The 25,193-nt window shown below is 34.9% G+C and overlaps 1 protein-coding gene across 3 annotated transcripts in view; it reads left to right on the forward strand.

The window, feature by feature from the left end:
• Positions 1-25,193, forward strand: part of LOC107718933 (protein shisa-6 homolog) — an 82,350-nt gene that overhangs the window by 43,772 nt on the left and 13,385 nt on the right. For all 3 annotated transcript variants that reach the window (XM_016526175.1, XM_016526177.1, XM_016526176.1), the window contains exon 4: positions 24,460-24,522. The gene's annotated coding sequence lies outside the window, so the exon portion shown is untranslated. The remainder of the gene's footprint in view (positions 1-24,459; positions 24,523-25,193) is intronic.

Genomic DNA, 25,193 nt, shown 5'->3' on the forward strand with positions numbered 1-25,193 from the left:
AAAAAAAAAAAATTCCAAGTTGTTTAGAAGATTCCTAAATGCAGTTCTTCAATTGACAGGCTTTGATGTTGTCTGATTGTATTCTGTCCTACATGAGGTTGTTTTACATTATACTTCATCCTTCTAAATCTTAACATATTTTGTATTTTATATATTTCTTATTATGAAATAATCAGAAAAATGCCACTAAGAAGAAATGTATTCTCAAGAATCTTGAGAATCCAGCAGCTGTTTGCTACCTCAGTTCAAATTCAATTCAAATTCAGGAATTGAATTTAAATTTAAAATGAATTCTCAATTGATCGGCAGCTCAATATTAGTAGCTCTATACTCATACTGTAAGTCAACAATGTGTTGTCATGTGTGTCTGTTTTTATTTCTCATAAAGAATTTTATGAGAGACATCTCAGAAAATTGCATTATTTCAGGGCCAAAGTCGTCTTCTTGACAATGTTTTCTCATTTAATTGAATTTATCTCTGACAGAAAGGTAATAGAAATGAAATATAGTGTTAATGTTAACAGAACAGAAGAAATGAAACATTAAATTAATGTTGGAGGGGGGGAATAACCCAAATCCAGAAATACTTCATCCTGGCGGGACGCGGTAACGGCTCTACCGAGAGTCGTTTCATCAGAACTTCTGCGAGCGCTGGGGAGCTCCAAAATAAGTCTGACATTAATCTCACAAGGTCCAATATCTCCCTGATCTTTTATCACAGCACAGGCTTTATATCACATCAATCCTCAAGCGGGAACAGATATAGATCTACAGCACTGAAGCAGAGAGTAAACAATCAATCAAACAGCTGTCAGTGTATTTAATGCAGGTAAATATCTGCAGAATAGAACAGAACAGCACGGTAAACTATCCCATAAACGTCCGTGTTGGTCTTTCAGGAAGAGAGCAATACAGCAGCGCTGAACTCTCTGTTCAGGCCAAATGAATGAGGTCAGGTGTTAAAGAAGCAGCTCTCGCAGTACATTTGTTTTTTTTTTATCTTGTTTTTTCCTCCACATCGTTGCCATTTTTGTAGTGTGTCAGAGATTCGTACACTGACTAAAATTATTATTAAAATTATTGAATGTTAAAATTATACGTTCAGTTAACTTTAGTTTACTTAAGTTGGATATTTAAGTTATCTTAAGTTGTTATAACTAATTGCAGCTTTTATTTTTTTTATTTTTACAGTTCTGTAAAAAGGAATTGTTGAGAATATGTACAAATGTAATGCAAGCTAATGCATTCAGATTAGTTTTTTTTGTTATTTTAACTTCAGTGTAAAATATGATTTTTCAAATTGTAAATGAAAGATTATTGGAGTATGTTTTTACAAGAAAATACCATTTAAAATACTAATACTAATTATGGAGTCTTTCTATGTTTATTTCAATGTGTTACTTGCTGTTTCTTTGTAATGATTTGTGAAATTTCATAGCAATTTCATTTTTTTTTTTCAGTTTATTGTTTAAATAATCCCAAATAACATTACTATGTCAGTTTGGATTTGTTTGCATATTCATCAAGGACACTTATAAAACTATGCACATTAATATGATGAGAGGCTCAATTTCCTTATTTGTGATCCACCATGTTTATTGCTTGCCTTTCTAATGACAATGGCATACTAATAGGGAAAGTAGAGCACATAAAGTAAAGTACACAGTGGTTTACGGTGCCGTGTCTCCACCAGGACCAGCTTTGGTTAATTGCAAAGCCCTGGAAGACCATCATGAATCACTGTCTGGTGTTTGTGTGGACGATGCAGCTTTGGAAATAGCTGCATTCTCACCCGAGCAACAATTATCTGCATTTAAGATCCAATTTAGCAGGGTGAACTGTGCCGACTCAGGCCCCTGGGGGCCGCGGGGGTCCTGCGCGCCCCTCTCAGCGGGGTGGTAAATGTGACGTGACGGTCAGGAGTGGGAGAAGTTTACTGCATTCTTTGACTGTAATTAGAGACGGGCGAGGAGATTAACTGAGCTAAACCAACACGCTTCCAGTTACCAAAGCTTGTGTGCGCATAAATTATATATGCAAATCATGCACACATGAAGAAAATATGAGTATGTTTGGCCATGTATGTTGCTAGGATGTTGTCATATTGCTAAGGTGTTGCTATGTGGTTACTAAGGTGTCGCTATGATATTCTGGTCTGTAGTTATGGCTAAAGTCTGTCCTTCAAATTACTTAAAATAATTTAATGATGTTGCTAGGATGCTGTCATGTTGACATGGTGTTGCTATGCAGTTGCTAAGGTGTTGCTATGATATTCTGGTCTCTAATTATGGCTCAGGACTGTTCTACAAATATCACTATCATGTTTTGTTTCTTTTGTATTTATAAAATATATTGCTAAAATAAGTTACTTTTAATTATGTTGTCAGGTCATCCAGGTGTTGCTATGCAGTTGCTAAGGTGTGGCTAAGGTGATATTCTGGTCTGTAGTTATGGCTCAGGTCTGTCCTTCATATATTATAAACTGTATTTCTAAAATAAGTTATTTAAAATACTTGAATGATGTTTCTAGGGTGTGATATTCTGTTCTCTAGTTATGGCTCAGGACTGTCCTACAAATATCGTTGTCATATTTTATATCTTTTTTTTTTTTTTTTTAAAATTTCAAAATATCATTGTCATATTTTATATTTTTTTTTGTTAGGTGGTCCAGGTGTTTCTATGCAGTTGCTAAGGTGTCTCTATGATATTCTGGTCTCAAATTTCCAGCTATTACTGCAAATGAGAAAAAAAAAAGTAAATATGTTTGCATTTTTTGTATTTTTGTAGTCATACAAATATCATTATCATGTTTCTTTCTTTCTTTCTTATATATTGCTATAATATATAATATATTGCTAATTTAGGTTACTTAAAATATTTTAATTATGTTTTTAGTATGTTGTCAGGTTGCCAAGGTGTTGCTATGCTGTTGCTAAGGTGATATTCTGGTCTGCAGTCATGGCTCAGTTCTGTTGTTCTGTTGCTATGCGGTTGCTAATATGTTGATATGATATTGTGGTATGTAGTTATGGCTCAGGTCTGTCCTTCAAATATTAAAAAAAAGATATTGCTAAAATATGTTATTTAACATACTTTAATGATGTTGCTAGGATGTTGTCATGTTGCCAAAATGATGCTACGCGGTTGCTAAGGTGTCTCTATGATATTCTGGTTTCAGATTTCCAGCTATTACTGGAAATAAAAAAATAAAAAAAGTTTTTTTTTGTTTTTTTTTTAGTTTTCTGATATTTGTGAAAATGTGTTACTAAAATATCTCTAATGATGTTGTCAGGTTGCCATGGTGTTGCTATGCAGTTGCTAAGGTGTCACTATGATATTCTCATCTCTAATTATGGCTCAGGACTGTCCTACAAATATCATTGTCATATTTTATATCTTTCTTTTTTTTCTTTTGTAAAATATTGTCATATTTTATATCTTTTTTTTTTAATGAAAATATATTGCAAAAATAAGTTGCTTAAAATATATAAATCATGTTTCTAGGGTGTTGTAAGGTGGTCCAGGTGTTGCTATGTGGTTGCTAAGGTGTCTCTATAATATTCTGGTTTCAGATTTCCAGCTATTACTGCAAATTAGAATTTTTATTATTTTTTTGTAGTTTTCTGATATTTGTGAAAATGTGTTACTAAAATATCTCCAATGATGTTGTCAGGTTGCCATGGTGTTGCTATGCAGTTGCTAAGGTGTTGCTATGATATTCTGATCTCTAATTATGGCTTTGGTCCGTCATACCGTTGTCATGTTTTAACCAGCTTTTCAAGTACCCATATAAACGCTGATGAGAGCTGTGTTTACATATTCAATTAAATTCAATTCAAGTTTATTTGTACAGCGCTTTTCACGATACAAATCATTGCAAAGCAACTTTACAGCAAATTAAGTTTCTACAATATTTAGTGGTAGCTTATCAGTGGTGACTGTCAGTTAATGTACATATGGCAATTTTCTTGACCTGGTAAGGACTCTAGCCGCTGCATTTTGGACTACCTGTATCTTGTTTATTGAAGATGCAGGACAACCAGCTAGCAGTGCATTACAATAGTCCAGTTTAGAGGTCATGAATGCATGAACTAGCTTTTCTGCATCAGAAACAGGTAACATGTTTCGTAACTTGGCAATGTTTCTAAGATGGAAGAATGCTGTTTTTGTAACATGGTAAATATGATTTTCAAAAGACAAGTTGCTATCTAATATAACACCCAGATTTTTGACTGTAGAGGAAGTAACAGTACACCCAAATTACAAACTACATATCAAATGTAGTGTCCTTGAAAAAGACACTAACACTCCCTGTCATTGATAAAACTTACAATCGCATGATTTCACTGTACAATCAAAGCTGATTTTACTACCATGCAGTTTATTAGACCACAAACGGGATTTGATGTGCGTGTTTCTTTCTCTATTCCAGCATCTAAGCACAGTCTAAGAAGCCCAGAGAAGCGATATGCACTAAATATGCACTCAATAGCCATCAAATCTCTGTAGAAGTGGACAGCATATTATATGATATATATAGAGCAGCTGTGGCTTGTGTAAAATATCACGTTCACCCTCTTCATCCTTTAAAAAAAGATTACAGGCGATAAATGCTTGATTTGCATCCCGTCTTCTCCCCAGAAAAGCTCAAGGTCTCATGTAATGAGGTTATTATCATGTCGCCTGTGTTTCTGATATTAGAAAGGCTGCAGTCAAAACAGCCCGAAGTGTTTAAGTGAATGAGAAAAGCCATCCAGAAGGTTGTGCCATCGCACGTCTGCCTTCATTAGGATGTGTGCCAAAGTGATTATAATCACACCATATCGTCCGTTCGCTAATGACAGGCTTTCGCCAAAGGAATTTGATTGGACGTGATGTTTTCCGCCTGTGTGGCTTCGTTCAGCGAACATAAACGTGAATTGAAGTGTCAGCGAGTTCAAGAAGAAATTGTCATTAGTGTTGCTTTTGCGGCAGGTGTGTGAGTTTATTCTGCTCTCGTTTGCAAGTGAATCATTAGTCAGTCGTGTTTAACTGGAACGTGTGGCATCCGATGGCACCTGTGCAGTTACGCATGTGTTTTTTTCTGAAGCGCATGTGTTTTTACCCTTCAGAAGCGTGTGAAGTTGAGCAGCGTTTCAGGATTCTAGTTCAGAGGCGCTGCATTGCAGATTATTCTGACCCGTATAGAGACACGTGTGCCGTATATCAACTTATATTGCTCTTTTATTGCACATAAGGGAGTCCTTGGTTGTATTATGTTTAGATAACGTTAGTTTTAGATCTGTTTCAGGTATACTGTACACTACAGATCAAAAGTTTAGAATAATTAAGGCTTTTGAATGTTTTTGGAAGTCTCTTCTGCTCAACAAAGCTGCATTTATTTGAGAAAAATATAATAAAACCAGTTGATATTGTTAAAATACTATAAAAAAGAAATAATTTTCTATGTGAATATTTGTTAAACTGTAATTTATTACTGTGATCAAAGCTGAATTTTCAGCATCATTACTTCAGTCTTCAGTGACACATGATCCTTCAGAAATCATGAAAATATGCTGAATTGCTGATCAGTTGTTATCATTTATTATTGATGATCAGTTATTGTTATTATCAATGTTGAAAACAGTTTTTGATACTTAATATTTTGTGAAAACTGAAACATTTTTTCAGGATTCTTTGATGAATAGAAAGTTCAAAATAAGAGCATTTATTACTATAAATTAATATTACTATCAATTTCGATTAATTTTATGTACACACACACACACACACACACACACATATATATACATATATATGGTTAATAAGGGGGTTATTCTGCGATAACAACTGGCTGGATATACATTATTCCACTTATTACACGGCTACTTGCCTCATAAGTAAATAATTAGACACAAAATATTGATTTGAGTTGAAATATTTGAACACAAAGCTTCCGTGAACATTTTGTTATATTATTGTCACAATCACCAGCTGGAGTGCACTTCATAACCACCAGAGGAGACTCCATCCAAGTCTACTGCCACTCTATCAAGGACTTCATTCCCCATAATCCTCTGCCTGGTCTCACCAGCACTCATTGTTGCACCTGTGTCTCATTAGTAAGGTTAGCTCACCCTATAAGCCTGTGTTATTAGTTTTTACCGGTTGTTATCGAGGGATAACACACCATGGAATGTCGCGACTGACCAATCAGAATCAAGTGTTCCACAGAGCCGTGTAATATATATATATATGTGTATAAAGTTTTTTTTTTGTATACTTAAATTAATAGCATATTGTATAATGTTTATTGTAAGAAACATTTGTCTAATGTTCGTCACTTTTTTAAATTTTGTTTTAAACTACATGTGAAAAGCATTTAAGTCTAATATTGGACTATAAACAATTATTTTTTTCAATTTATTTGTTTATCATTTTTAAATAAACAAACAAACAAATAGTTGGAGTAATACAATCATAAGTCATAAGGGTAAATTTTTTCGAAATTGAGATTTATACATCATCCTAAAGCTGAATAAATAAGCTTTCCATTGATGTATGGTTTGTTAGGATAGGACAATATTTGGTCGAGATGCAACTATTTGAAAATCTGGAATCTGAGGGTGCAAAAAAAATCAAAATATTGAGAAAATCGTCTTTAAAGTTGTCCAGATGAATTCTTAGCAATGCAAATTACTAATCAAAAATTAAGTTTTGATATATTTACAGTAGGAAATTTACAAAATATCTTCATGGAACATGATCTTTACTTAATATACTAATGATTTTTGACATAAAAGAAAAATCAATAATTTTGACCCATACAATGTATTTTTGGCTATTGCTACAAATATTCCCCAGCGACTTAAGACTGGTTTTGTGCTCCAGGGTCACAAATGAGATATTTTTGACAGTAATATGGAGAGCATGGTTCGGGTCTCAATTTGAGAATTTGTTGAGAAATAATTGATACCTTTCAGTATACAGAGTTTAGTATACAGAGTTTAGACAAATATGAATATAATGTGAGATCTCTTCTGAAACTCTGGTGGGGTGATGTGAGGTTTTTTTTTTTTTAAGACTTAATTAAACATCTCCATTTTCTTTGCATTTAATCATACTGGTGTCTAGGAGAAGCAATTGAGATATTCAAGAGATCTCATAAGTGATTTTTCTGCTTCAGTAGAGTGTCCGATTCGATAAAGCATAAATCAGTCCTTTGCTGTCTTTCCACATTTAAACGCGTGATCGAGGTCGCAGAAGCCCAGCCTTGTGTCAGAGATGTTTGTTTCTGAAAAGCACAGATAAAATATATTACCATGCAGCATACGGCGTCCCTCCTGAGCGCAGACTGAAATACCAGGCTTTATCAGGGACGAGCGTTTCAGAGCGCTGCTCTTCTGAGATCTGACTTTTCCTGCTGTGTGCTTCCTGATATCTGCGGCCCGTCGGCTTGAGCTCGGCACAGTGATCGGCGCATTATTGTGTGTCGTGTGCAGCCGGCGCTTCATGCTGTGTCCTGGTAAAGGTGTTTGACTCCTGGGGACGTGGTCAGATGAATTGCAGTAACACAGATGAAATCACACTGAGAGAGCCACGCTTTTATCCGTTCATCTCAGCTGTCAGATGGGGCAGATCTGGGCTCTCGCTCCTTCTTTACAGCACTCGTGCTAATTTCTTTGCCCTGTTTTGAAATAAAAGAGTCTGTATGGTGATCTGCAAAGTGAAAGTGATGTGGTCTTGGAAGTATCTGTTAGAGTGGGTTGAAAATGATTTTACAGCAAAAGTGTGCATGAATTTGTGGCTGTCAGAGTTATGTTATAGCTTTAGAATTTTTCCAGCAATTAAAAACATAAATGATTTGTTTTAAATATATTGTACATAATATACGACATGTATTTGACAATTAAATACTTTGCTAAAGAAAAACGTAACTAAAACATAAATTATTGTAAACATAGTTTTATTTTTTTTTTCAATAAAAAGTTTAATAAAAAATATAAATGAATTTTTCTAAAACTTATATTTGACAATTAAATGTATTGCTAAAGAAAAATTTTACTAAAACAAATGGTTTGTTGTAAATATATATTGTTAAAAGTTTTTTAAACATTTTTAATCAAAGAATTAATGAAAATATAAATGTAATTTTCTGAAACTTACATATATTGCTAAAGAAAAATGTTGCTGAAAACATAAATTATCTGTTGTAAATATATTGTCATGTTTTTTTTTTCATTAAAATGTTTAATGAAAATATAAATGCTTATTAGACTTATATTTGACAATTAAATATATTGCTAAAGAAAAATGTTGCTAAAAACAATTATTTGTTGTAAATATATTATATATTGATGTAAATACTGTATATTGTATTTTTTCATTAAAATGCATATATACATGTATTTTTCTGAGACTTTTATGTGACAAATAATTATTGACATTTTTTGTGGTGAAAATTTTGAGTGTAAAAACTCGCTCACACCAAGAATGATAACTATTACAAAAACGATATTATCCACACCAAAACATATTATATTTTTGTTAATAATAACTGCATGCTGCAGTTTTGTCATCTGCCGCTTTAAATACTCAAGCTCTTTTGAGTCGGGTGGATTCTGATTGACTGTCAATGTTGAATATCGTTCAAGAGCTGGAAAAAAACGTTACTAGGGTCGTTGCTATGGAGCTTTATTGTGAAGCTGTTGCTGGGCAGTTGTTAGAATGTTCTGATTAGGTGGTTACTAGGTGTTGCGGGTGGTTGCTAAGGCATTGCTAGGGAGTTGTGTTATTAGGCTGTTGCTAGGCAGTTACTAGGGTGGTCTGATTGGTCATTGTTAATGGGTTGATTTATAGGCATTACTGGGTAGTGTGGGGGTTGCTAGGCCAGACAGAAAGATAGACTGAATGATTTTGTTGAGTTTGCTGGATGTCATAAATCCACCTGACTTTAGCAAGGGTTTTATTTATTTCTTTTCGATCATGAGCAGTGTCCTCCTCTCTGCATCCTGCAGTCAGCTGTGTGTATCTGTATCATGCATCATCGCTCTCCTCATTTTCTCATTTTCTGGCTCTTTGACTCTGTCGTGTCTCTGTATCAGCGGCTCTGGAGTGGCCCTTCGGTAAATGGAGACGGACTCACTTTCTGAATGAATGTCTCACAGACTCTCGCTTCAGTCTCTTCCTCACTTTGAAAAACTCCTATCAAGAGAAAGCAAATTGGACTTGATATTTTGAAGTGAAAGCAATCATTGTAGTATGAAAACACACTGTAAAAGCCTCGGCTGACTGGACATTTGGAATGTTCAGAGAACTTTCATAAATAACATTTTCATAACTTAGTCGGTAACGTTAATTAAACGTTCTAAGAACATATTTTTGTTAGCTGGATTTGTTATTGGAACAAAGTTTAGAACAAAAGTTTTTTTGTGAATCAATATTCAAATGAAACACTGCATTAGTTTATTGCGGTGGCACAGAAACAGTAGCTGATCAACAGGTGTTTCACATCACAGCTGTTTTCAGCTCCTGTATTTGCACAGCTGGAACGCTGGCTTGACCAATCAGCATCCGGAACTAAAATGACTCGTTTTATCATTATTGGGGATTATGCGTAATTATTGGTGTGTCAGAATCACATGCAATCCTGAATCAGTCCAGAGCCCTTGCTGGAGAGAGTAAGACTGTAGTCACGCTGAATCAAACGCTCATGTTTGTTTGTTTATGTGAGCTGCCGCTGGTGGCTAATTAAGCGTTTAGCGCCTGATTACGGTTTTAGACGTAGAAACGTTTCTTGATGCGTTTCACACATCTGTTTCACCACAGACCAGCCAGCAGCTGTCATTGTTAGCTTAAGGAGCTTCACAGTTTGTTTTTATTTTGACAAACACCCAGCTGTAAATAAGGCCCTATGAAATCTGTTTTTTTTTTTGAAAAATGTATTTTTTTTTAAATCATTAATTTTTTTCAATTTTTTTCGTTTTAATTTTTCTGTATACCATTTTTAAGTTTTAATTAAATGTTGACAATCATAAAGCATGTTTAATTCATTAAATTCATAAAACGTTAACAATTTAATAATGTATTACTTTTTTTGTAGGACCGTGTGAAACAGAAATTCAGTTTTCTGTTTCATTTTTTTTCTGAATTCCGTTTTAAATAAGTGTTAAGCTGAACAAAATTTGAAATTTTAGAGCATTGTGAAATCCAAAATTTCTAAAATTCTGTTTTATTTTTCCCGAATTCTGTGCTTTCTGTTTAAATTTTTCAGGATTCCTCTTTAATGGTTTAAGTAAATTTTAACAATCAAATTTCTTCTTTTTTTTTTTCTTCTTTTTTTCAGAAAAACTGTGTTGTTAAAAATGTTTTTTCTGGATTTAATACAAATTTATTATTAAAAACAGTGGTAATCAAATGAAGGCATAAAGCATTAACAATTTAGTTCAAATCTTTTCAATTGTAATACATTTATATATATATATATATATATATATGAAAACGTCTTGTTATTTTTAGCAAGCAAAGTGCTGCACACCAGAGTTTTACCATTAAAGAAAAAATTGTAATATTCATGAAAAAAAAAAAAAATTGTAGTAACTGTACACTGTAAAATCTTAATTTTAATGTGTAAGCACAACAAAGATTACTGGTGTATGTTTTACAATACTTTTTTTTATTTTAGACTTCACAATTTCATCTTCAAATTGAATGCTGCATGATGTTTCTTTGTAATTGTTTTTCAAATTTACTGTCAATTTCTAATTCTAAATGGTTTCAAATTAAATACTACAACACTTTTTTCAGCATTTTTTTTTTTATAAATAAGTATTATTGTTCTAAAGAAATCCGTCATGGTGCTTCTTAAACTCGTCGGGCCATCGTGAGCCACTCCACAGCGCCAGATGCCCATTATTTCCCTCAATATGCTAATAAAGGTGTTTCAGTGGCCCTTCCTCAGACAAAAGTCTTGGTCTGCTGCCAGCAGCCTTTAATTAATGCCTGTTATTACGTGTGCTGGAGTGCTTGTGTTAGTCTCTCATCTCTATGGGTGGCTGCGGTAATACAGGTAGATAATCAATAGCGCAGTATAGCTCCTCGTCCAGCCTCTCCACTCCATCACCGCGTGTCTGTCCGGGACGAATGCGCGCTCTCCGGGGAGCCTGATAGTGGCACATAAATCAAACGACTCATAATAAATGCCGGGAAACGCTTGTCCGACGTTTCTGCCAGTCACGCGCGCGGATTTCACCGTGTTCCCAAAGCCAGAGTTAATTGGCTCCATTCCTCCATGTCGATGAGGCGGCGCAGAGACACTCGATTAGGCCTCACCAATCAATCGGCTCATACCAGACACTATACGTGGGTGGCCGATAACCTGGCTTCTTTAAAAAGACCTGTTTTTGGAAAGGCACGTAACGGGAAGGTCATACGTGAATGTGTGGGGCTTTTAAAAAGCTTTTACATTGGGCTGTTTGGCAAGCTGTTGGGAAGAGCTTTTAAAAGAAAGTCCCAAGCAATCGATTGTCATTTATTAAGCAGATAGATTACGGCAGATGCTCAAAAACGTAATGCTTCATTCAGTTCAAGGTCGGACATGACTCCTATGTATGACCATTTCGCTTTGCTACTGTTAACTCTGCAGACGACCTTTTCACTTTTTTAATTGTTTGAATTATTTTGTATTTAGATTTTTTTATTATTTGTTTGTTTGCTTATTTATTTCTTTGTAATTACATAAATATTAAATTAAATTTTTAAAGCTTTCATTCTTTTCCAAATGTATGTATTGTTGAGTTATTGTGGTGCAATTTCACAAAATTTTATTTAATTTGTTTAGATTTATATATTTTTTATTAGTAGTATTATTACTAATATTATTGATATTTACTGATTGATTGATCAACATTTTTAATCTTTTTTTTTTCTTTTCCAAATATATGTATTATAGAGTTATTCAGGTACAACGTCATAAATTTGTATTTTATTATTATAATTATTATTAATCTTTCCTTTTCCTTCTTTGTAAAATTATTTTGTTGCATATTCACAAAATTGTGATTAGAATTTGTTATTGTTATTTTTACATTTATTTTTTATGTAATTAATAATTTATTTAAACGTCTTGACAATTTTAATGATTTTATATTATTATTATGATTATTATAGTTTTTATTATTTATTAGTATTTAAACTTCACAATTTTAATTGTTTTATATTCATATTCGTATTACATATATTCACAAAATTAGGTGCATGGAAAAAACAAAGTACTAGAAACTAGAATAATAAAAAAAATAGAGCTAGAGAAAAAGTCTTGTCAACATGTTTCGGCACACAAGCCTTCATCAGGGCTAAATGTATGAAACATTTGTATGCATCCAAATGAAATCAAAACATGTAACATTTATCCCAAATAATGAAATGTCATTCGGAGGTGGACTGAATCAGAAAACACACTTTCCTTTGTCTTTCTCACACGTACAGATCCCTGCCTGCAGAAGTGACACAAACTCGAGCCTCAGTTCTCATCAGAAGGACCTGATGACTAATTATTAGGTGTCTTGACAGTAATGACACATCTTGCTCTTTTGTCATAAAGCTCCAGGGTGGAAGGTGTTAATTTTACAAACTAGGTTAAATCCTGTGAGCAGTGTTCGAACTATACCGTGGACTTTGGGGGAGCCCACTTGGGGGCGCGTAGGTCTCTAGAACAGTCGCTCTCCGAGCTGAATTAGATGATTTCCCGTTTCCAGAGACCCGAGTCGTCCAGGTCTTCAGATTTTCTCCACTCATCCCTTTTTGGTAGCGGCCTGACTCTGAACTTTGGATTAACTGGTGTTGATTGCGGTTTATTGACGTGAACGCTGTTGGTTTGCTTTCCAGTGTTTTTTCTGGATGTTTCATTGGTTGTTTGATCAATATTTGATAGCGACAGGAGATACGCTTGTGTGTGTCCATCTCTAAATGACAAATCATGTCTGAGTGACGCTATCAAACATACTATGATTGATCTAGTTTTGTTGAGTGACCAACATGATGTGAGCTTTTTTGAATCTGGTCTCGCTGAGAGATTTTTAGCTCTTCTGTGGCTGAAAGATTTTCTTTAGAAACTGGCTGTTAAAGAGGCACAGATTTTAATGCTAAAAATGCATTTTCTTTTGATTGTTATTTGTAAAGCTTTATTATCGAATTAACATCCAATGTCTACTTTTCACCTTAAAAAATGTTTTGCGTAAGGTTTTTCTGCATTACAATTAAAAACATTTTATTCACAAATTCTCCATAATTACTTTTGAGAATAATATAATTTGCATAATTATTAAGTACAGCGGGAAGAAAATTGGTCAGTTATATATACGCTATTGTTCAGAAGTTTTGCTTCAGTGTACTGACTATAACTTATACGTTTTTTTTTTTTATACTTAAGATAGATAAATTAAATTAGACAGATCAAGTCTGATGACAAAGTTTGATGTTGGCCTGACAAGTGTTGTCTGAAAGCTTAAAATAACTTTGAAATGCTTGAAGTTTGAAGGTTTTACTCGGAGAAGTCAGGGAAACTCAATAAAATGTTGCTAAAACATTTAGTGTGCTTCTAGCATGATTGAGCATATGATACCATGTTTCAGTATTTTGCTAGCATGATTTAACATGTTGTTAGCATGATTTACCACATTGTTAACATGGAGTAGCATGTTGCTAGGATGTTACTAGACATTGCTAGCATCTTTTAGCATGTTGCTAGCATGTTAGTAGCATGAGTTAACACATTGCTAACATGATTTAGCATGTTGCTAGCATGATTTATGTTGTTAGTATGTTCCTAGCATGATTTAGCACATTTCTAGTATATTTCAAACATGATTTGGCACTCTGCTAGCATGGTTTACTATGTTGATAACATGATTTAGCATTTTGCTGCCATGATTTATCAAGTTGTTGACAATTTAGCATATTGTTAACAAGATGTAACACATTGCTAGCATATTTCTAGCATGATTTAGCATTTTGTTAGCATCTAACGTTACTTACATGAGTTAACATGTTGCTAGCGTGATTTAACATGTTGCTAGCATGTTTTAGCATTTTAGTAGCATGATTTAACATGTTGTTAGCATGATTTAGCATGTTACGTTGCTAGCATCTTTTAGCATGTTGCTAGCATCTGAAAATTGGAGTAATGATGCTGAAAAATCAGCTTTGCATCACAGAAATAAATTACATTTTAAAATATATTACAATAGAAAATAGTTACTTTAAATTGTAATAATATTTCATAATTTTACTGTTTTTGGTGCAGCCTTGATGAGCAGAAGAGACTTCACTCAAAAATACACAAAAACTCAACTTTTGAGCAGTACTGTATTTTATCGTCGTTATACACAAATATTATTACACAAAATCCGAGTGAAGTATTTCAGAGAGCCTGACGTTCTTGACAGGTTTTGTGTGATTATCACAGAATAAACAACAGCCGCATGTAAGCATGCGAATTATGCATTCAAGTCTAGTCACTGAAATGTCAGAACACATTCATAGGCAATCCGTAATTGCCAAGTCATTTACAGACCTGTGGTGCAATTTTCCAGTTTGTGGCATCTTCACAAAGCCTGACATTTCTCCCTCATTAGAGCGGTTTATTTTTCATGCCTCTTCCCTGCAGCCTTGTGCCGCAAACACCAGCCTAATTGGGAGGAAACAAAGCAATTAATCAAACAAAATTAGGGCCAATGAGAATTCAGGAAAATAATCCACTTTGAATTTTTTGTATCCTCGTGCCGTTACGTGCCGCTAACCGAATGGGAAACTTGTTGTGTCTGTGTGGAAAGTTTTGATTAAGCCTCACAGAATTAAAGTAGTTTATCATTCCCTGCTGCCGTAGAGTTTCATTCACTCGGTTTGCAATCTTTTGACCAGTTTTTTTTCCCCCCAGAAGAGGCAGGGTTGAGGGAACAAGATTGAGCTTGCAGCTCTGTGCTGAGCATTTTAAGAGAGACTCTTGGTTTGAATGAGAGAGTGAGATCTGATGTGCACTAAAAAAACATTGGTGTGGAAATTACTAGTGAATTTTGCTACAGTGAATTACTACAGAAATTACTAGTGAATTTTGCAAATAATTACAAAGAAATGGCATGTAAAACATTGTATTAACCATGAAATTTTTAAAACATGAAGACTGAAATAGTATTTTCTTGTAAAAATGGTCTAGTCATCTTTGTTTTATTTACAATCTTTTTTTTACAGTGTAGGCGGCCACGGAAATCACTCGAGTTCACTTTTGAAATGTGAAAAACTTGCTGATATATGAACTTTACTGTATGTGGCCAAATAAAATGTGCATTGAAGGAATAGTTCACCCAAAAATGACAGTTTGCTGAAAGTGTATTCACCCTCAAGCCATCTAAGATGTAGATGAGTTTGTTTTTTCATAGGAACGGGTTTGGAGAAATTACATCACTTGCTCAGCAATGGATGCTCTGCAGTGAATGGGTGCCGTCAGAATGAGAGTCCAAACAGCTGATAAAAACATCACAATAATCCACAAGTAATCCACACCACTCCAGTCCATCAATGAACTTCTTGTGAAGTGAAAAGCTGTGTGTTTGTTCGAAACAAATCCATCATTAAGACGTTTTTAAACTTTAAACTGTCACTTCAGGCCAAAATATGAGTCCGTAATCCATAATAAAGCTTCCTCCAGTGAAAAAGTCCATCTCCTGTTGTCTCTCACATCAAAATCCACTGACATTTTTGTTTTGGTCTGTTTTTGCTTGTAAACGGTGCTTGATCTGTACATATTCTCTCCTGATTCAGATGAGACGACTTTTTCACTGGAGAAAGCATTATGGATTGTGGACATTTCATTGAGTTGGAAGCAATGGTTTTAAGTTTAAAAACATCTTAATGATGAATTTGTTTCTTACAAACACGCAGCGTTTCTCTTCACAAGACGTTTACTGATGGACTGGAGTGGTGTAGATTTCTTGTGGATTATTGTGATGTTTTTATCAGCTGTTTGGACTCTCATTCTGACGGCACCCATTCACTGCAGAGCATCCATTGGTGAGCAAGTTATGTAATACATTTCTCCAAGTTTGATGAAGAAACAAACTCATCCACATCTTGGATGGCCCGAGGGTGAGTAAATTATCAGCAAATTTTCATTTTTGGATGAATTACTCCTTTAAAATCATTGTGATATTCACAATATTCACAAAAGGCTGCAAATCAAGTATCTTAAACTTTACTGTTTTGCTTTGTTTTGTACATCATGTGTTGTTTCTCCTGCATCGTGACTCAATCTCCTCAAGCTCCTTCAGGACGTCACGTCACGTCGGCTCACGCTGCACCCCGGCGGTCGGAGGAATCACTGCATAGAGATAAACACAGTTTTGAATGATGTTACTTCTTTCAAATTGAGGAAGACATCAATTAAATCTGTGCTTATCTTTACAAGCAAGGCAATGAGAGCCGGGTCCCAGCTCCATCGCGCCGCGACCTGCCAATGACGGATAACACGGCTGAAACAGAGCTGAGTCTCGCTTCACAGCCTGACTCACTGTGGAATATGAATGATGCTGTACTATAGATGTTCATAACATGCATGTTTAGTACTGCATTTCTGTACTTGCACAAGCGTTCAAAGGTTTGGGGTCAGTAAGGGTTTTTGTTAAAGAGATTAATTCTTTTATTCAGCAAGGAGGCTGATCACTGTGTTTGTGATCAAATAAATGCACCTTTGGTGAGCAAAAGAGACTTCTTTCAAAAACATTAAACAGTTTACCGCCCCTAATTTTTTGAATGGTAGTGTATATTATATATTGTATTTCTGTTCTCAAATATTGATAAATAAAGTTTGATTAAGTGGCTTTATGTGATTCTAATACGCCGCTCTGACTAATTGTGCACGGTGTGACCAGAAATGCGCATTAAGAAAGTAAACGGGGTCAATTTTGATTTGCTGTTGACTTGAAAGTGTGTTGATTTCTCCATCTGTTAGGGACAGAAATTAGAGCTCTTCTGAAAGGCCTGCAGAGCCGCACAGAGCAGTTTGATCCCCGTTGCCAGCTGAGAGCTGTGAAATGGCCTGTTCCCCCTGCAGACCACTCAATGTAGGGCACTTACATTTAGAAAGCGGCCTGGATGTGAGCTCTGCGCTTCAACTCTTGTTCTTAAAGCCGCAGACAGCTGCTACTCCTGTGTCAATGTGAAGTTAAACGCTCTTCCCTCGTCCTGCAGCATTTGTGGGATGAATATGAAATATAACTTGTTAAGAGAAGTGTGCTGTTGATTTTATGAACAGTTGGACTTATTTTTGTCCCTGGTAGAAGAGCAAGCTGGTGATTTGCATTGAAGGAGGGACCCGAGCCAAATCTAGAGACATAATATCACTGAGACTCAAGAGTGGAGGGTGTTTTTCAATCGAGACCACCTAGAAACCACATAGCAACACACTAAAAACCACTCAGAACTGCCTGGCAAACACCCAGAACATCTTAGCATAAAGACAGACGCATATGCTCAAACATATGGGTGAACCTGATGAAAATCATGTCCATGTTTCACTCCAAAATTAAACAGATAAAAGTTTAAAAAAAAAAACTTTTTTACACAGTGTTATTTTAGTATCATTGATACAATATTATAGGTTTTGTTCATATTTTGAATTTAATTTTAGTTACATTTTTAGTATTTATATTTATTTTTAAAATATATATGTATTTTTTTATTAAGTTTAAGTTTATTTAGTTTTAGTTATTTTAGCATTTCAACTTAAAACTAGTTGAAATGGGAAAATACGTTTTTTTTATATTCTATTTCAATTATTATTATTATTATTATTATTATTATTATTTGTTTTAGTGATGCTAATAACCCCCAATAGTGACATTTTTTGTTATTGTAATTTTATTTATTTATTTTGTTAATGGATTATTTTGTTCAGCAAGGCTGCATTACATTTTATTTATTTATTTATTTATTTTTCATGCAATTCTTTTATTCAGCAAGGATGCAATTGATTGATTGATATAAGTTGCTTGTGATTCTTTTATTCAACAAGGACACATTAAAACTATTTATATTAATTAATTTATTTATGTATTTTGCAGTATTTTAAATGGTGAAATACTTAGTGGTCCTAAAAACCTTTTTATTTTTCCTTATGCAAAATATAATTTCTTCTTTCTTTTTTTTTTTTTTCTTTTTTTAGTTATTAGGGTAAAATATGCTCAGCACATTCGTCTAGTAATTATAACAAAATAAGTATATTTTTTTTATGATAGGTAGCTAATATCAAGTTACCATTGTTCTACCGCGGTGTAAGTAACAGTATGAAGGAGAAATTATTTATTGGAGAAATAGTTTGAAAAGAGAACATTTTTCTGAGAGGCGTTTTGTCATCTGTACTTTCATACTTCCATCTGAGAGTTTTATTGAGATGAATAAATTCCCCAGAAGCACTGCTCATGTTAATCAGGTCAGCGGGAGTGTGTTTCTGCAGTGGCCGCTCTGAGATCTCTCAGCGTTTGATTAACATCCACCAGCAGGTTTTTAAGTGTCTGCCGCACACAGGACACTTCAGAAAGTGGTGTGTTCCAGCCTTTGGGAGTATTGTCACTGTCAGTTGAATAACTCTGCCTTTTTTCTAGGTACAGATTCATTTATGTGCTTGACTGAATTCACTGAGTGATTCACATAATTTGTGTGATATATATTTAATATACACAGCAGCACTGTGTGTTTTATTAAATGAATAGTTTCATCCTCATCTCTGTCATGTATTGAGCTTTATGGATCATTTAAATGGTGTATGACATTCAGGTCTTGGTGAAATGTTGTCAGACCTTGTTAAAAAAAGTATGTGATGGCGAAAATGAGTAAGCAAGCCGCAAAAAGGACAAAACACATCATAAAAGTAGTCAATACTTGTGCACTACGTGAGTCATTTCTGAAATCATATAATAGATTTGTCTGAGAAACAGACCCAAATTTAATTAGTTATTCACTGAAAGTCTCTCTCATATGAAGCTTTTTGTGAAAATACAGGTTTGGGAAGACGGCAATTTCAAGTGTGTTAAACCTGCTTAGAGGAATAGTTCACCAAAAAATTAAAATTTGCCGAAAAATGACTCCTTAGGCCATCCAAGATGTAGATGAGTATGTTTCTTCATCAGATTTGGAGACATGTAGCATTACATCGCATGCTCAGAAATGGATGCTCTGCAGTGAATGGGTGCCGTCAGAATGAGAGTCCAAACAGCTGATAAAAACATCACAATAATCCACAAGTAATCATACACAGCAGCACTGTGTGTTTTATTAAAGGAATAGTTTCATCCTCATCTCTGTCATGTATTGAGCTTTATGGATCATTTAAATGGTGTATGACATTTAGGTCTTGGTGAAATGTTGTCAGACCTTGTTAAAAAAAGTATGTGATGGCGAAAATGAGTAAGCAAGCCGCAAAAAGGACAAAACACATCATAAAAGTAGTCAATACTTGTGCACTACGTGAGTCATTTCTGAAATCATATAATAGATTTGTCTGAGAAACAGACCCAAATTTAATTAGTTATTCACTGAAAGTCTCTCTCATATGAAGCTTTTTGTGAAAATACAGGTTTGGGAAGACGGCAATTTCAAGTGTGTTAAACCTGCTTAGAGGAATAGTTCACCAAAAAATTAAAATTTGCCGAAAAATGACTCCTTAGGCCATCCAAGATGTAGATGAGTATGTTTCTTCATCAGATTTGGAGACATGTAGCATTACATCGCATGCTCAGAAATGGATGCTCTGCAGTGAATGGGTGCCGTCAGAATGAGAGTCCAAACAACTGATAAAAACATCACAATAATCCACAAGTAATCCACACCACTCCAGTCCATCAGTTAATGTCTTGTGAAGAGAAAAGCTGCGTGTCTGTCAGAAACAAATTCATCATTAAGATGTTTTTAACTTCAAACTATTGCTTTCTGCTAAAATACAAGTTCTCTGTCCATAACATTGCTTTCTCCAGTGAAAAAGTCACTGTGTCTGAATCAGGAGAGAAATATGCACAGATCAAGCAACGTTTACGAACCAAAACAGTCCAAAACAAATGTGTGGGTGGATTTTGATGTGAGTGGACAACAGGAGATGGACTTTTTCACTGGAGTTATTATGGATTATGGACTCATATTTTGGCCAGAAGCAACGGTTTGAAGTTAAAAATGTCTTAATGATGGATTAATTTCTTTAAAAAACACAGCTTTTCACTTCACAAGACATTAACTGATGGACTGGAGTGGTGTGGATTACTTGTGGATTATTGTGACGTTTTTATCAGCTGTTTGGACTCTCATTCTGACGGCACCCATTCACTGGTGAGCAACTGATGTAATGCTACATTTCTACAAATCTGATGAAGAAACAAACTCATCCACATCTTGGATGGCCCGAGGGTGAGGACATTTTCAGCCAATTTTCATTTTTGGGTGAACTGTTCCTTTAAGCAGTATTTATCAAAATGCATTTGCAGCTAATGTCTGTCAGTCCTCTTCTGCAGCCGGGATTTTACTGTAAAAGTCTTGAAATGAAAATGCTAATTCACGTTTCTCAGCATGATTGTATAATGAATTCACTCCCTGTGAATCTGACCTAGCGGTGTATGTCTCGCATAACTGACTCAGAGGGCGAGGGTCGAGTCCTCTGTCAGCAAACTTCCTCTTTTTAGGAGACAAGAGGATGTAGAAATAACTTCCAGCGCTTGAGGGGCTCTTTGACATTTTGTTTTGACACCAGGCTTGGGAAACTTCATCAAAAAATGTAAATTCAGAGAATGCATCACATAAAGGCATAGTGCATGTCACGTATAAGAGCAGCATTTTGTAATTGGTGTCTGGTGGAGGGAAACTCTTCTTCTAAAAGTGCACCAGTCGTTTTTCGTCTGCGTTTTGCTGGGCCCTATGACATCGTTCTAGGATGTGTCATCATGCAGTGAATGCTCAGAAATCATGAGCCACGATTCATTTATTCAGCAACCAAAACTTGAGACTGATTTTTTGTGATTTTAACAATTTTTTATAAACAGACCTACCATATGTTGTAAGGCAGTAAAGTGAGGATATTCTTCTATTTATTTATTTATTTGTTTGTTTGGTTGGTTTAATTGGCAAATTCTCAGATTCATTAATTTGAATCAGAATTAAATATGCCAAAGTGCGTAGGACGATACATTGAATTAAAAGAGGAGTTTTAATTCAAATCCAATTCAGGATCTTGATATACCAGTCAAACGTTTGAAATAAATATGATTTTTTAAAATATTTTTGAAAGAACTCTCTTCTGTTCACCAAGGCTGCATTTATTTGATCAAAAATACTGTAAAAACAGTAATATGTGAAATATTATTAAAATTTAAAATAACTGTATTCTATGTGAACTTTGTAAAATGTAATTTATTTGATCAAAACTGAATTTTCAGAAATCATATCCTTCAGAAATCATTCTAATATGCTGATTTGCTGCTCAAGAAACATTTCTGATTATTATCAATGTTGTGCTGCTTCATGTTTTTTGTGGAAACTGAGATACATTTTATTTTTCAGAATTCTTTGATGAATAGAAAGTTCAAAAGAACAGCATTTATTTGAAATAGAATTATACATGTATTTACTGTAGTTTTGGATTCATTTAATGCATATTTGCTGAATAAAAGTATTAAAAATTTTACGTATTTCAAACTTTTGACCAGTAGCATGTATGTATGGCAGTATTTTGCAATGAGAATATGCAGCTTCAAAACTTTGTAATGGCTAAAAGTCAGTCGTTTTAAGCTGTACCCTTTTTATTTGATTATTTGCAGTTCACTTCATTGGATTGTAGTTCACAGTTTTATAGTTTCCTATTCTGTTTGCTTCAAGAAGTGATGTTGTGATTTATCCTAGAGCTGGTTGGTGTGTTTCAACATTTACAACTCTTTATTAAAATCGCTACATGGAAAATCAGTGGGAAAAATACCTCCAAAATCAAGTGGACAGTCCCTGTTGTTCTTCATTTGATCGGTGTTATCCAGAAACCCTGAAAGGCCTAAAAAAAATGAGGGATTGCTGTTGGTTGACAGCGTGTGGTATTGTTCTGTCAACGTTGAGCTGAAGTTGCTTCGGATCACCATTTGAAGCTAATTCTCTGTGTGTGCCTGCGATGAAACACAAAACACACTCCAAGGGTTTTAACAAACTCCGCATTCAGGAAACTGTTTTCAGGCGTCATGCAAAGCTTTTTTGTATCTGCAGCAGAGTTATTTCTTCTTTCAAACTCCCTCTTCACTGTCATTCCTAACGAAAAGCGGGTTTCGGTTGTGTAGCGAGGCTTCACACGTGTCCGTGTGAAGCTGAGGAAAGCTGTTTCCTGTCTGAAAGCACCAAACAAGTTAATTCAAGAGGGGATAATTGGTCCCTTGATCAAAGCGGGCCGGTTGAGCGGGACAGCAGCTAGCGATCCTATACGGTTTAGCATACAGTGCTGCTTAGTGTAATTGGACTGTGTTTTCTGCTGTGGATGTGCACCTAATCATCTGTGCTTGTCTGTTTTGCTTTGGCCCTCAAATCCACACACCAGAAGAGAGCCAACAAAGCACCAAACACGGCATGTTTTTCTTCTCTGTGTGTCGGGACGTCCAGAGAGAGAGAAGTAAACCTTTGTTTTAGAGCGAAATCACGCGCACGTTGTTGTTTACAAGCTTATTTCACACTAAGATCGTTGTAAACCGATAACGAGTCAGTGTTGATTTGCGTCTGCATTGTAGGGATACTGAAGCCGGTCGAATGCGCTAATGTTAATCACATATAAACACCGGGTTTTCACGCTGGTGTTATCAGCGGTGTTGTTTGCTAATGAGATATAATTGTGTAAATGACACTGAAGTGTCCCGGGGTCGCATTTAACGCAGATTTTATTTGTCTACTGAATGCAAGAGCGTTATATAAAACCCCAAGACATGCCCTTGGAAATTCATAAGCGTGATTCCAACCCGCTGAACATTGAGGCACTCAGTAAATATGAATATCAATTGATTTACAATTACAACACAGCTGTGGTTGATCATTAAGAGGGATTGCTATGTCAATGACTATTGCTTTGACTTCTACTTAGGGTTAATGAAATAAGCAAAATAAACCAAAGTATTGAAATTTGTAACTCGTCTTGCACCACAAACTCTTTGGAATAATTATGATTTTTAATGCTTTTGAAAGATGTCTCTTTAGTTCACCAACGCCACATTTATTTGTTCAAAAATACAGTAATATTGTGAAATATTATTACATTTTAAAATAACTTCTATGTGAATATTTTGTAAATTGTAATTTATTGCTGTGATCAAAGCTGAATTTTCAGCATCATTACTCCAGTCTTCAGTGTCACATGATCCTTCAGAAATCATTCGAATATGCTGATTCGCTCCTCAATTATTATCAGTTATTATTGGTGATCGGTTATTTTGCTGCTTAATATTTTTGTAGAAACTGTGAAACCTTTGTTCTGCATACTTTGAATGAACAGAAAGTTCAAAAGAACAGCATTTATTTGAAATAGAAATCTTTTGTAACATTATAAAGTGTCTTCACTGTCACTTTTGATCAATTTAATGCATCCTTGCTGAATAAAAATATTATTATTATTGATTTTAATCTTACCTGTATCACGGTTTATGAAGCAGCACAACTGTTTTCAACATTGATAATAATCAGAAATGTTTCTTGAGCAGCAAATCAGCATATTAGAATGATTTCTGAAGGATCATGTGACACTGAAGACTGGAGTAATGATGCTGAAAATTCAGCTTTGATCACAGGAATAAATTACATTATAAAATATATTTAAATAGAAATCAGTTCTTTTAAGTTGTAATAACATTTCACAATTTTACTGTTTTTTGCACCATTTTTAATTAAATAAATGAAGCCTTGGTGAGCAGAAGAGACTTCTTTCGAAAACTTTTTACGAGCAATGTAAGCAACATTCAATTCTTCCTCAGAAAATGTACAACTCTAGTTGTTTTCAGGCAGTCCTTGCATGAACCCTGTATCCCTGAGATCATATAGTTTAATTTCAGTCTCAAGAGTAAACGCTGACGTCTAGCAGAAATGGAGCAATATCGCTTTTATTAGTTTTTCTTTATTTGTTTGAAGGCTTAAAGCTGCGGTTATTACAGTGTACTTGTTGATTTGATCTTGTTTTGCTCTCTAAAACTTTTGTTGTGCGTGCTCCTGATAAGTCTCGGGGGATTTCTGCTCATCCTTCGGGTGCTGTACAGATGTTTTCAACTGTAAACAAAGACATTGCCTTCCAGAAGCATCTGCCAGTCTGAAAAATTTTTGAGAATGCTGCGTCTTTACAGGGATTTTACGTAAAAATGGCACAGACTCTGTCACGTTGATTAATTAGTATGGAATACATTAAACCACACCAGTTTTTCCTTGGTTTTCTTTTGACAGGTAACCATCCACACGACTATACCAGCCATCTGGATCTCACTGGGTCACACACGCCCAAAATCGGTGAGTTGTTCGATATCTTTGTTTCCAGTAAATCCCGTTCATCTGCAGTATGAAAATGCTGCTCATGAAATGATGCTCAAATACGGCTCCGAGTTTTAATTGATTTATGACGACATATCGATATTATCAGCGTCTTCCACATCCAGATGGTTTGAAGTGTGAAGAACGTGGTGTATAATATCAGATTGGAGTAATTAATGGAGCAAGATTTTATCTCTAGAAAAGATTTTCATAATTAGCCTCATCAGATGAGCACTGATAATCTCCATTACTTAAGATGCTTAACTCCCCGACGGCCCTCGAGATCAGAGATGCCTTTCACCCAAAATTTGATTGGGATTAAAAAAAGCAGGGTTTTGACAAAAAACAGCCTCTTGACAGGAAATTAAAAGCTTAGCCTGTAAATGGCCCCGCTAGCAGGGAGGATTGTGTAACTAAACAGTATGCTAATCAGATCTGCACAGTTTGCCGACGGTATTGAAAAGCCACAGTTGTAATTGTTCTGACTATATCTCGTCTTCCCAAATTTGATTTTGTGTGAAAAAGCTTTTCAGACTGTAAGCACACATCGGTCACATCTCTCGTGGTGGAACGGCATTGCCATTAGTTTATGCACTCAGTTAAATCAAGCTCCTTGTGTGCTAGATATCACAAAAAAAAAAAAAAACAGT

This window comes from Sinocyclocheilus rhinocerous, unplaced genomic scaffold, assembly GCF_001515625.1.
Source record: "Sinocyclocheilus rhinocerous isolate Xijiao unplaced genomic scaffold, SAMN03320098_v1.1 scaffold1625, whole genome shotgun sequence".
In the NCBI taxonomy this organism is placed as follows: Eukaryota; Metazoa; Chordata; class Actinopteri; order Cypriniformes; family Cyprinidae; genus Sinocyclocheilus; species Sinocyclocheilus rhinocerous.